The following is an 11,928-nucleotide window of genomic DNA, read 5'->3' on the forward strand; positions in this document are numbered from 1 at the left end:
CTTTTCCTTATCCACTTTCTCACCATCACTCATGATTTTATATACCTCTATCATGTCCCCCCTTAGTCTTCTTTTTTCCAAACTGAAGAGTCCTAGCCTCTTTAATCTTTCCTCATATGGGACCCTCTCTAAACCCCTAATCATTTTAGTTGCTCTTTTCTGAACCTTTTCTAGTGCTAGAATATCTTTTTGAGGTGAGGAGACCACATCTGTACACAGTATTCGAGATGTGGGCGTACCATGGATTTATATAAGGGCAATAATATATTCTCAGTCTTATTCTCTATCCCCTTTTAATGATTCCTAACATCCTGTTTGCTTTTTGACCGCCTCTGCACACTGCGTGGACATCTTCAGAGAACTATCACGATGACTCCAAGATCTTTTCCTGACTCGTTGTAGCTAAATTAGCCCCCATCATGTTGTATGTATAGTTGGGGTTATTTTTTCCAGTGTGCATTACTTTACATTTATCCACATTAAATTTCATTTGCCATTTGCTGCCCAATCACTTAGTTTTGTGAGATCTTTTGAAGTTCTTCACAATCTGCTTTAGTCTTAACTATCTTGAGTAGTTTAGTATCATCTGCAAACTTTGCCACCTCACTGTTTACCCCTTTCTCCAGATCATTTATGAATAAATTGAGTAGGATTGGTCCTAGGACTGACCCTTGGGGAACACCACTAGTTACCCCTCTCCATTCTGAGAATTTACCATTAATTCCTACCCTTTGTTCCCTGTCCTTTAACCAGTTCTCAATCCATGAAAGGACCTTCCTTTTATCCCATGACAGCTTAATTTACGTAGAGCCTTTGGTGAGGACCTTGTCAAAGGCTTTCTGGAAATCTAAGTACACTATGATCTACACTAAGTACACTATTATCTGCTTGATAATGATCCAAAGCAGAGCAGACTGACGCATGTTCATTTTCATCATCTGAGTCAGATGCCACCAGTAGAAGAGGTTCCGGGTCTGTAGTTTCCACATCGGAGTGTTGCTCTTTTAAGACTTTTGAAAGCATGCTCCACACCACCTCCCTCTCAGATTCTGGACTGCGCTTCAGCTTCTTAAACCTTGGGTCAAGTGCTGAATCCATCCTTAGAAAGCTCACTTTGGTACCTTTGTTTCATTTTCTCAAATCTGCTGTGAAAGTGTTCTTAAAATGAACAACATAGAATATCAGGGTTGGAAGGGACCTCAGGAGATCATCTAGTCCAACCCCCTGCTCAAAGCAGGGCAAATTCTCAGATTTTTTTTTTAAAACCCAGTTCCCTAAATGGCCCCCTCAAGGATTGAACTCACAACCCGGGATTTAGCAGGCCAGTGCTCAAACCACTGAGCTCTCTCTCCCCCCTGATATGACCTAACATATGCTGGGTCATCATCCGAGACTGCTATAACATGAAATATATGGCAGAATGCGGGTAAAACAGAGTGGGGGACGTACAATTCTTCCCCCAAGGAGTTCTGTCACAAATGTAATTATTATTTTTTTTTTTAACATCATCATCTGCATGGAAGCATGTCCTCTGGAATGGTGGCCGAAGCATGAAGGCGCCTACGAATGTTTAGCATATCTGGCACGTAAATACCTTACAAAAGTGCCCTGTGAACGCCTGTTCTCACTTTCTGGTGACATTATAAATAAGAAGCAGGCAGCAGTATCTCCCGTAAATGTAAACATACTTGTTTGTCTGAGTGATTGGTTGAACAAGTAGGACCGAGTGGACTTGTAGTCTTTAAAATTTTACATTGTTTTATTTCTGAATGCAGTTTTTTTGTACATAATTGTACATTTGTAAGTTACACTTTCATGATAAAGAGAGTGCACTGCAGTACTTGTATGAGGTGAACTGAATACTATTTATCATTTTTACAGTGCAAATATTTGTAATGATATAAAGTGAGCACTGTACACTTTGCATTCTGTGTTGTAATAGAAAATATATTTGAAAATGTAGAAAAACATCCAAAAATATTTAATACATTTCAATTGGTATTCTATTGTTTAACAGTGCGATTAATCTTGATTAATTTTTTTGAGTTAATCGCCTGAGTTAATTGTGATTAATCAACAGGCCTAGTGAAAAGATAAATATAATTTGTCTGTTCACTTCTCCACACCAGTCAGGATTGTATAGACCTCTGTCATATCTCCCTTTAGTCTTCTCTTTTCTAAACTGAATAGCCCTAAACTGTTTAATCTCCCCTCGTAGGGAAGTAGTTCCATACCCTTAATCCTCATTGCTGCCCTTCTCTGAACCTCTTCCAGTTCCACGCTATTGTTTTTGAGATGGGGTGCCCAGAGCTGGGCGCAGTATTCAAGATGTGGGTGCACCATGGATTTACATAGTGGCATCACATTTTGTCTAATTTTCTATCCCTTTTTTAATGATTCCCAACATTCTGTTAGCCTTTTTGACCACTGCTGCCCATTGAGCTGAAGTTGTCAGAGAACTATCCACGGTGACTCTAAAATCTTCCCTACATGGCACCAGCTAATTTAGAATCCATTTGTATTTTTTCCATGAGCATTTCTTTGCACTTGTCAACACCGAATTTCATCTGCCATTTTGTTGCCTAGTCACCCAGTTTTGTGAGATCCTTTTGTAGCTCTTCGCAGTCTGCCTGGGACTTAACTAGCTGGAGAGTTTTGTATCTTCTGCCAATTTTGCCACCTCCCTGTTTACCCCTTTTTCCAGATCATTTTTGAATGTGGTGAACAGCCCTGGTCCTGGTAAAGATCCTTCTCTCCACTGTGAAATCTGACCATTTATTCCTACCCCTTGTTTCCTGTCTTTTAACCAGTTACTGATCAGTGAGAGGCCTTCCCTTCTCTGCCATGGCTCTCTAGTTCCCTTGTAACCGGGCTGCCTCTCGCGGACACAACTGAGAGTGTTGCTCAGAGCAGGGCAGTCACAGCCCAAAGTGGGGTGTCCTTTATTACTAAGGCACCAAACCAGCCACACAGGGAGGACTTTGGTCTTACCCCACTGGCTAACCACAAGTCACCCATTAATTCCCTTAGACACACCAGTTTCCCGGTATCACCACCAGTGCCACTCGTTATGGGGACAGATGGTTATGAAAACCAACACCCCAATAAAAGAGAAAAAGGTTCTCTCAATCCCAAAGGCCCAAGCCCCAGACCAATATACAAGTCAGATCTTGCCCACAAATCACGCTGTTGCCAATCCTTTAGAATCTAAAATCTAAGAGTTTATTCATAAAAGAAAGAAAGAGAGATGAGACTAAGATTGGTTAAATGGAATCAAGTCCAGACCGTGATGGCAAAGTTCTTGGTTCAGGCTTGTAACAGTGATGGAATAAACTGCAGGTACAAATCAAGTCTCTGGAACATCCCCTGCTGGGATGGGTCATTCAGTCCTTTGTTCAGAGCTTCCAGTTTGTAGCAAAGTCCCTCCAGAGGTAGGAAGCAGGACTGAGCAGGTTAAATGGAGATGATGCAGCTGCCTTTTATATCATTAGTCAGGAGGCTATTACTTCATTTGACCAAAACACAAGCTACCCAGCACATGGCCTGGGAAACCTCAGGTTCTGCCCATGGGCAGGTCCCTGCCTGCCTTGCTGAGTCACAAGGCGGATCTGCCTTCTCTCCATGGGTCAATTGTGCAGCTGATGGTCCTTAATGGGCCATCAAACAGGCTAGGCAAAGCTGATGCCAACTTGTCTGGGGCGTCACCCAGAAGCACAGCACAAGTTTGAAATACAGACAGTACAGAGCCAATACTCATAACTTGAAATACAAAAATGATACATGCATACTAGGTGACCAGATGTCCTGATTTTATAGGGACAGTCCCAATTTTTGGGTCTTTTTCTTATACATGCTCCTATTACCCCCCACCCACTGCTCTGATTTTTCACATTTGCTGTCTGGTCACCCTAATGCATACAGACAGCGTAATCGTAACCATCAAATCATAACCTTTTCATAGACACGTTATGTGACCTCCTTTTGTACAAGATTTGGTGCCACTATAGGACGTTGGTTGCAACAATGATTTATCCGGTCCCAATTCATATTAATAATGTCCCAGATGGTTGGTGCCTTGGGGCAGTGCAGAAAGGCTGTTGGTTCCTGTCTGCCCCTCGCAATGGGCTGCTCTCTGGAGGTGCAGGCGAGGAGCTTAACTGCATTGTATTTGTTTTGCACTGAGTCTCTTGTGCATAATAATGACTCTGCTGATTCCCTGTGAGGAATAGCCCTCAGTTTCCGAGCACCCGGCCTCCACCTGCACCCTCTCCAGGTGTGCTATGGCTGGCTGCTTCTCCCCTGTGGCCTTTGCCCACCCTGGCACGCCCTGTGCGGTGCTGGCAGCGGTGTACGCACATAGCATGGGCCCTGCCCCCCAGGAGTGAGACACCCCAACGTGGCAAGTGACAGTACTGGCTGAGGTGTGCAGAATCCGGGAGCCTGGAGCATTGCCTCCTAGGACCTGCAGGCAGCCCCTGCGGGGGTGTGGGCAGCTGCATTCTGTTCTGCTTTGTGCAAATCGCATGCAACCCTTTGGCTGCTGGTAAATGACCAGCACCACGTGGCTGTGCCAGCAGTAAGTGCGTGGTTCACGGTGGCCTTTGCAGGAAGCCTGGTGCATTGTGGGCTGCCTGGGCCCCGTGACACTGTTGGATTGTGTTGGAACAAGGAGATTTGGTGTCGGCTCTCGTGGTGCTGGAGCCAGGCTGCCCCAGACCATGGCCAGGCGCGTCAGAGCTGGGGGACAGAGAGCTGCTCCATGTTACTCGCGTGGTATTTCTCACTGTGCAGCACTATCTCCCCATGCCCTGATTTCCCAAGCCTGCCACACAGAGTCATTTCATCTGATCTTATCTTGGTGCATATCGTTTAATAATTAAGTGTGTCTTGCTGCGTGATGCTGTCACGCAGCTCTGGGAACAGCGGAACTCGTCACTGTTTTAATCAGGGATCCTGTTTGTGCGCCGGGCCCCCAACACCCTCGCTGGGCAGCGCAGTCTGGGCGGGACGATCCTGTTTGTGCCCCACATGCCCTCGCTGGGCAGCGCAGTCTGCGCGGGACGATCCTGTTTGTGCCCCACATGCCCTCGCTGGGCAGCGCAGTCTGCGCGTGACGATCCTGTTTGTGCCCCACACGCCCTCGCTGGGCAGCGCAGTCTGGGTGGGACGATCCTGCTTGTGCCCCACACGCCTCGCTGGGCAGCGCAGTCTGGGCGGGGCGATCCTGTTTGTGCCCCACACGCCCTCGCTGGGCAGCGCAGTCTGGGCGGGGCGATCCTGTTTGTGCCCCACCCCCTCGCTGGGCAGCGCAGTCTGGGCGGGACGATCCTGTTTGTGCCCCACACGCCCTCGCTGGGCAGCGCAGTCTGGGCGGGACGATCCTGTTTGTGCCCCACACGCCCTCGCTGGGCAGTGCAGTCTGGGCGGGACGATCCTGTTTGTGCCCCACACGCCCTCGCTGGGCAGCGCAGTCTGGGCGGGACGCTCAGTCTCGTGGGTGCCTGGAAGTGGGACATGCTTCCTTGTGACCTGCTTTTGCAGAGCAGCTAACCCTGGCAGGAGCAGTCTGGCGCACTATATTGCAAACTAGAGGAGCTTTGAATCCGACATGATGGTTGTATCCGCTGCTCTGGGTGGTGACGTTTTGTGTGTGGGTCTCATAGGTAATTGTGGGAGGGTGGTTTCCTGCACTCCATCTCTGATCCCCGTTCTGGCAGCAGGACACTGGGGGCGAGACAGGCCCGAATCCCCTCTGTGTGCAGCAGGGTTTCAGCAGGGGCTGATGGCCCTGGCAGGAGGTGCCTGTGTCAGGGCAGCAGGGGCCCAGGAGCCCTGACAGCTAACTGGGTGGGGCCCTGTGCACTGATCAGGCAGGTCTGTCACGACAGGGGGTCTCTGCATTAGGATTTCGGGCGACGGGGTGTTGGCGGGGGAAGGGAGAGGTCCCCGGGGCGTGGAGCTCACTCCCCCAAATCTCTTTCAGTCCATCTCCATATGTAGCCATCGGAAAGCCCAAAGCTTCTGAGCCCCACGCTGTGTGTAGTTCCCTCTCCGGCTCCCCACCAGAGTGTTATCCGTACGTGATGAGTCTTGGGAACATGGGGCTTACCAGCCCAGTCAGCCACGGGCCACCTCGTCTGGATCCAGGGGGGCCTGGAGCCCCCCAGTGCACAGTTAGACGCGCTGTGACGTTTGCGGCTGGGCTGGCAGGCCAGCTGGGCGTGTTAGCTCTGTGGGCAGAAGTGCCAAGCATGCTTGGGGGTGCTAAAAATAAATAGCACAGCTACTACTGGGGCAGTCGCTGAGTGGAAATAGTTGCTTCTGTGACCCCCCATTCTCCTCCCCAAAATAATCTGCCCCTTGCAAACCTAGCCGGTCCCCGCTCCCAGGCACCTGCTCCCATTCCCTCCGCTTTCCAGGGCTGAGCGGCACCTCCTGTCCGTCACACGTCTCCCCCAGAACTCGTCCTGAGCGTCTGACTGCCCAGCCCCTGCCTGTCCCAGAGCCCAACGCCTGCTGCGGTAGCACAGGCGCTTGAGGGCGGCTGGGTCTCCCTGGCTCTGAGCCCAAGTGCCCCTGTGTCATTGCTCTGCTTGTTGCTGGGCTCTGGGCTCCCCCCTCGGCCGCGTCTGACGCGTCTCTGCCGTGACCGCCCTCGTGCGTCTCTGCACGCAAAGCCCAGAGAGGGGGGCAGAGCAGGAGAGCCTGGGAGGGAGCTGCATCACCTCCACTCCCCTGTGAACAGGTGCTGGGCCTGCAGGCCAGCACCCTCCTCGCTGCCTGGGCCTCACTGGCTTCCTCGCTCGGGGCCGGACCGACCCCCCAGCACCGTCGCTGGGAGGCCCCAGCTGGTGCAGTGTCTCTGGGGGGATACGGTGCTGGCACCAGGCACCTGCCCTCACTGCTGGTTTGTTTTCAGACACGGTCAAAGCGTTGTCTGATCTGCGGCGCAGGCTGGCTTGGGCCCTGGCTGCCCAGGGAGCCATCTCCCTGCAGGTGCCCTGCCCGGGCTGTGCTTGGCTGGCACACTCTGAGCTCAGGCACCCGTCTGTCCCCACCTGACAGGATGGCAGCCAGTTCCCTTGACTCCCCTGCCCCATTCAGGGCCTGTGGCCTGCTGGGCCGAGCCTGCCTTGCTCAGCCCACCCTCTCCCGGGGGCAGGGCAAAGGCCCCCGCCTCCTTCATGGCACAAGTGGGGCCTGGCAGGAGTTTTTCAAGAAGCACGGGCCTGGCATGGGCACCCTCCTGGGTGAGCTGGGGGGCCATTGCAATCCCAAGAGGCGTGCGTGAGCTGCTGTCTGCTGAGGGCCTGCGCCAGGCCAGGAACGGGCTCTGCACTGCCTGTAAACCCAGCGGGGTGCTGGGGGCAGCAGGGGGAGAAGCCACTGAAGGACCGTGCTGGGTGAACTGGCCAGGAAGAGCGTTTGGCTGGGGGAGGAAAAGGGTTCAAATCAGCCGAGGAGGGAGGGGCAGAGCTTGGGGGGAGACCTCCAAGTAGGGTGACCAGACAGCAAGTGTGACGAATCGGGACGGGGTGGGGGGTAATAGGTGTCTATATAAGACAAGCCCCCAAATATCGGGCCTGTCCTGATAACATCGGGACATTGGTCACCCGAGCTCCAAGGAGGGCCTGGGCGGCGGGAGGCTCAGCGGGGGCTGCTCTCCTTTGGAGCCGGGCCTGAGTGGTGTCCCAGCAGGCTGCACTGGGTTGTCATTCACACAGCCAGGCCTGACTGCCTGTGGGCTGGGGAAGGTAACATCTCCTATTGCACCCACGTCTGCAGGGGAGAGATGCTTCCGAGCCGCGCACAGCTCGTCTTCTGCTCCCGGGGCTCTGGGGGGCCCGGGCCGGCGCTCGTCTCTGCCCCAACAGAAGCTGTTACCTCCCCCACCTCGGTTCTCTGATACCCTGGGACCCACCCGGCTACAACAGCCCTGCAAAGAGCAGTGCTACTATCCCAGAGCTCAGGCTCAACTTTCCGCCTGGCACCTGTCCTGGCACCTGTCCTGGCACGCCTGGCACCTGTCCTGGCACGCCTGGCACCTGTCCTGGCACACCTCGCACATGGAGATGCCCTCTCTAAAGAGATCTGTAATTCAGCGAGAGCGCCCTCTGGCCAGCCCCAGCCGTTGCAGGGGTGGGAGACAGCAGCTGAACCTGCCAGCAGTGGCAGAGGGCTAGGGGGCACAGAGCCCTCTCAGGAGTGGTGAGATCTCAGGGGCAGCCTGGGGACTCTGCTGTCAGCTGGCGGTGGTGCCCCTGGACCAAGGGCAGGTGTCCAGCTCTCCCCCAGGGCTCCTGGGTTTGCTTCCTGGATAAGAGGGTTCGGGGTGGGGGCAGTGTTTGTTTATTTGCAGGAGCCTCTTCCAGCCCACTTCCCTTCTGGCGCTTCCCAGAGGCGGGCAGGGCTCAGGGCAGGCTGGTGGGCACGGGCTGGAGGCTGCTTGCCTTGTGGCTAGGATAAGGGGGGCTGGGACATACTTCCTTACTCCTCCTGACCCCAGACTCAGCCAGTGTGACACGGCCCTCCCCTTGCCCAGCTCCGCTGAGTTACCCACCCTGCGCTGGGGAGACCGTTCGGGACGCTGCGCCCGGCTCTGGGGCCCACACTTGAGAACATGCTGGCTGACTGGAAAGAGCGACAGGACCTGGCAGGGAGAGGCTAAAGAATCTGTGAGACAGCTGAGAGGTGCCTTGATCGGGACCGGCTGGACGGCATGTGTGCGGAGAGATTCCTGAGAGCAGGCAGCTCCTGAATCGCAGCCAAAGGCAGAACCAGCCCGGGGCTGGTGAATGAAATGGGACAGATTCCAACAGGCTTTACACTGCAGGTTATTCATGGTGAGGGTCCGCTGGCCAAGGTGCCGTGAATTCTCCGCCACTTGGGGACTTCACATCAGAACTAGATTTCTTTCTAAAATGGTTATTCTTATTATTTGGGTTACCCTAGCACCTGGGCCCCCCATCGTGCCCCAGTCAGCCCCCCCCCCCCCATATCACGCTGGGTGCTGGGCAGACAGAGTGAACAGCCAGCCCTTGCCCCAGGGGGCTGACAAAGTTTAATAAAACAAGAGAGCCCAGCTGCGGACAGACAGGCAGACGTGGGAGGACAGCAGCCTCCCCGGGGTCAGGTTTTGCAGGCAAAGGCGAGGTTTGCAGGAGAGCTGGAGTAGCTCTGTGGCTGTTCCTGGAAGGGAGCGGGGCCGGGACTTGTGTGGAAGGTAAACGTGGGGGCAGTGGAGGCTGGCCCCACGGGCACGCGGGGTGGAGGCGACTCTTCGGATCAGCGGTGCTAGGTAGGCTGGGACAGGCCAGAAAGAGCCTCGAGTGGAGCTTATGTTTGATAAGCTAGGGAAGAGGAGGTGACATAAGAATGGCCATCCTGGGTGAGGCCAACAGTCCATCCAGCCCAGTGTCCTGTCTTCCCACAGTGGCCAGTGCCAGGTGCCCCAGAGGAATGAACAGAACAGGGAATCATCCAGTGACCCATCCCCTGTCACCCATTCCCAGCTTCTGGCAAAGAGAGACTAGGGACACCATCCCTGCCCATCCTGGCTAATAGCCATTGATGGACCGGTCCTCTATGAACTTATCTAGTTCTTTTTTGAATCCTGTTATAATTTTGGCCTTCACAACATCCTCTGGCAAAGAGTTTCACAGGTTGACTGTGTGTTGTGTGAAGAAATACTTCCTGTTGTTTGTTTTAAACCTGCTGCCTAGTAATTCATTTGGTGACCCCTAATTCTTGTATTTTGAGAAGGAGTAAAGAACACTTCCTTATTTACTGTCTCCCCACCAGGCATGATTTTATAGACCTCTGTCATATCCCCCTTAGTCGTATCTTTTCCAAGCTGAAAAGTCCCAGTCTGTTTAATCTCTCCTCATATGGAAGCCGTTCCAGACCCCTAATAATTTTTGTTGCCCTTTTCTGAACCTTTTTTCCAATTCCAATATATCTTTTTTGAGATGAGGAGACCACATCTGCACCCAGTATTGAAGATGTGGGCGTACCAGGGATTTATATAGCAGCAATCTGATATTTTCTGTCTCATTATCTGTCCCTTTCCTAATGATTCTCAACATGCTGTTCGCTTTTTTGGCTGCTGCTGCACATTGAGTGGATGTTTTCAGAGAACTATCCACAGTGACTCCACGATCTTTCTTGAGTGGTAACAGCTAATTTAGACCCCATCATTGTATATGTAGCATTGGGATTATGTTTTCCAATGTGCATCACTTTGCATTTATCAGCACTGAATTTCATCTGCCATTTTGTCGCCCAGTCACCCAGTTTTGTGAGATTCCTTCATAGCTCTTCGCAGTCTGCCTGGGACTTAACTATCTGGAGTAGTTTAGTATCATCTGCAGATTTTGCCACCTCCCTGTTTACCCCTTTTCCAGACCATTTATGAATATGTTGAACAGCACTGGGCCCAGCACAGACCCCTGGGGGACACCACTATTTACCTCTCTCCATTCTGAAAACTGAGCATTTATTCCTGCCCTTTGTTTCCTGTCTTTTAACCAGTTACTGACCCATGGGAGAACCTTCCCTCTTATCCCATGACAGCTTACTCTGCTTAAGAGCCTTTGGTTGGTGAGGGACCTTGTCAAAGGCTTTCTGAAAATCTAAGTACACTGTATCCACTGGATCCCCCCACCTGTCCACATGCTTCCTGACCCCCTCCAAGAATTCTAGGAGATTGGTGAGGCAGGATTTCCCTCTACAAAAACCATGTTGACTCCTCCCCAACAAATCAACAAAGGGGCTAGTTGTGTTTAACTCTGAGTTGGGCATGATGGTCGCTTTCCTGCAGCAGACAAGGCAGCGGGGTGCAGAAGGGATAGAAGAGGTAGGTAGTAAAGCTGGGGAAATGCTTTTCTTGATGTTTTTGAGTCCAGGGCGACTGGTCAGTCACAGATACTTTGGGCTGGAAGGTTGGGCAAACCAGCTATTGCTCTAGACTCCAGCTTGTCTTCCTGGTCAGGGACATCAACTGGTTGGTCTGGTCAGATCCTCTCCTTCACTGGTCCTGCTCAGGCCCAGCAGAGCTGGACGGGCTGTCTCATCTCCGGACAGTTATTTGGGGATGCGGTGAAAAGCCAAGAGAGCAGAGGAAGATGCAGGCAGAGCGGGCAGCCGTGGGGAGAGGATCTCTCATGTATCAGGCTGGGGTTCACGCTGGAGTTTCAAGGTTTGGTGTTTGGCAACAGTCCTTCTGCTACAGCCACAGGGCTGCTGAGCTTTGTACCTTTGTGGCGCTGCACTGCCAGGGTGGCTGCTGTGACACCAAACCTGGCTACTTGCACTAGACAAACCCTCACATGGGGGGGGGGGGGGGAAGGAACAGCAGAGACAGAAACTGCCGCTTCTGGCGCTGGTGGTGACTGCCAGTGCAGCCTCCGCATCGGAGAAACGCAGGCTCACCAGGCGGTTTTAGCAGCAACTCCAAGACCTGGCAACCTCGTGCCAGCATCAGCCAGGTCGGAGATTTGTTTGAGTTGCCTCAGTGGTCCCAGGCTCACAGCAGTCTTGGCTGGCTCAGCCAGGCTCGTACTAGACAGGAGGAAAAGCAAGAGAGGAAAGAGCAGAATAAAGTGGGGAAGCCGAAGGATGCGGGGGTGGGCAGGGGGTGTGGCAGTCTCACATCCCAGCTGCGGGGGGGCTGAGCTGGAGATGGTTGAGGGGAGGGGGCGTGTGGCTCCCTCGGCTCAGGATGAGGATGGTGGAGGCCTGGATCCAGGTGATGGGGGTGACACTCACTGGGGTGTGACTTGCCACAGGCTTCCCCCTTTGCCATTGGACTCCGTGGCTGCTCGGTCTCCGGTGCCCCCCTGGAAATCCCGTGCCCCTCTCCCAGCACGGCCGTGCCCCTCTCCCAGCACGGCGGTGCCCGCGGCTCGGCCTGGCTGAGGCTGGCAGGGA

Source organism: Mauremys reevesii, unplaced genomic scaffold (assembly GCF_016161935.1).
Source record: "Mauremys reevesii isolate NIE-2019 unplaced genomic scaffold, ASM1616193v1 Contig107, whole genome shotgun sequence".
In the NCBI taxonomy this organism is placed as follows: domain Eukaryota; kingdom Metazoa; phylum Chordata; order Testudines; family Geoemydidae; genus Mauremys; species Mauremys reevesii.